The sequence below is a fragment of the Oculina patagonica genome, chromosome 4 (genome assembly GCF_052425735.1).
Source record: "Oculina patagonica isolate OP01 chromosome 4, crgOcupat, whole genome shotgun sequence".
Classification (NCBI taxonomy): Eukaryota; Metazoa; Cnidaria; class Anthozoa; order Scleractinia; family Oculinidae; genus Oculina; species Oculina patagonica.
In genome coordinates, this window is record NC_135761.1 from 3,363,532 (window position 1) to 3,365,946 (window position 2,415).

The window sequence follows — 2,415 nt, forward strand, 5'->3', positions numbered from 1 at the left end:
AAGTGCCGTTGCCAAGATACCAACATATGAGAGCGCGAAATTAAGCCGGATTAATACGTGTCATTTTCAATGGTCTTTATCTCCTTTTGTTGCCGCCAAATGGTCTATCACGTACGCGCTACTCAGTTACAACTTTATTTGAAGGACAGATGTACGATCTAAAGTATTAATAGCAACATTTTTAATCTGACACGCACAGATCAGCTTTTAGGGTCGATGTCTTTCCGCGTACTGTTTTGACCAATTGTGGGAATACGTGACTTTATATACAGACAAAATTGTTCCTTTTACACTTCAGTTAAACGTTTCATTTACAAATCATCAAAAGACACCACACTTTTATGTCTTGATAAAAATTGATGTCCAACTCGAAAAAATGTGCATTTTAGAACGAAATGCTCGGACCTGTTCGGTACGTGCTCGAAGGAGCTACACCCGTGGACACATCTTGAAATATAAATTTCAAGTTTTTTTAAAAAAAAAATCTTTCTCGAGTTCGTGGTTCGTAACCTGTCTCAATCCGTCCTTAATCTTTACCAAACTTCGTGGCCTTTTAGGCCCTTAAACAACTTTTTGATCATGCCGGAAATCTTTTTGTCGAAACATTAACAGAGAAGATAAGCTGCATACGTATGCAGTATAAAAGTTATCAACTGTGTTGACAGTAGCGCATTGTACTTTTTATCGTTACATATTTAAAGGAGACGAAATTGACTAGTCGATCACGAAAATCACTCTTTCGATACGTAATCAGCTTTATAAATATGCAAGATTGATTGTTTTCAGCTAACATGGCTAATTTAAAAACTTTTCACTAAAGAATGCCCTATTGTCATTCTGACTTTGAAGGTGTTAGGTAGTTTTTGCTGTAGTGGCTATTAATAACATTTAAGAATTAACGCTTAATCCGATTGTATAAAAGATCCAGGATTTAACAGGGGTTCGATATAAGGAAAGCCGAGGGCGGTCCCTTGTATGGGGCTCCCAGCGCGCGCGGGGGGGGGGGGAGAGGCCATCCTCTCCCGAAAAAAATTGGAACTGTCAAAATTAATATATGTGTCGCAGGAGGAGACCTGAAAATAATAGTCCACTTTTATTAACAATTGCTATATTAGGGCACTGAAACTGTCATGGGCTCCTGATTCCAACTTGAAAAATTAGGGCTTAACTTTTCAAGTTTTTTCCGCGCGTCCTCAAAAGAAAATTTTTTTTCCATGTGTCAAGTTGCCTACAACTAATTTCAGAACAGTTTAGACCAAAAAACAGCGAAATTCCCGTGACGTAGCTCATTTAATGTGAAAAGTGAAAATGTCACACTTTTGCATCAAAATATTGCAAAGTTACGCTAAAACGATCAAAACTTATGTATTCGGATTCAAATTTGCATTTACAAAACTATGTGGAAATATATACTGCATTTTATTTCCAAAGACGAGATCAACGAGAAGCCTTCTTCGGGAGTATTTTTCCGAAAAAAAGTTGAACCACAGCATCATAGTTAACAGGTTTTTCGTAATGAATGTTCATCAGTGCCAAGGCTGGCAGTCTATCCGTTGTCATAGTGACTCGCCCATTGTTGGCTGAGGTGGCTGGTATAGTAATCCACCCCAGATCTGATTTCGAATAACATCTCGAACGAGTTAGTCTCCTTTGCAGCAGTTATTTGGTCGCCACACGGTGTTAGTCAGTGTCACAAGTGTGGTGGCCGCACCTAAGCAGCCCTAACTCGTTTTTGCCGTGGAGTCTGGAGTAGGCCTTTCTCGATTATGCTAGCATTTTTTTTCGGCATTTTTGGGGAAAACGAGCATTTTTTTTCGTTTTTTCTTGAAAAAGAATTTCTAGCATTTTCTGTCATTTTTCATGACAGTGATCCAGATTTCAGCACTCAGAAGGAGAAATAATCCTAAAGTTTCACAATTTTGATTACTTAATTGGATTGTTTTCTGTCTGTTTCGACTGTTTGTGCATTGTGTTACTTGTGTACTTGTGTTGTGTTACTTGTGTGTGTGTTTTTTTAGGTTTTTGAAAAATATATATATATTTTAATTTTTTTTACATATGTTTTTTTTATTTTATTTTATTTTTTTATATTTTTTTTATAAACAAACTATTAAGTATCACCTGTTGTTGATATGAGCATATAATGTAAGAGTTTGTTCGTCTTGTTTGAAATAAAACAAAGCATTCTTTGGAATTCAAGTGGCATTTTTTAAAGAAATCAGGCATTATTTTAGCATTTTTTAGGCTTTATGCGAGAATTTCTAGTAGCATTAAATGCCAGTTTTACTAGCATAATCGAGAAAGGCCTAGTCTGGAGCTGGCCTTTGAGCAGAACGTGGACCCCTGTGGAACCCTGAGAATGTTTTCCACAGAGCCCATAGCCCTGTTTTTTTATTGGTGGGGGGGGGGGGAGGA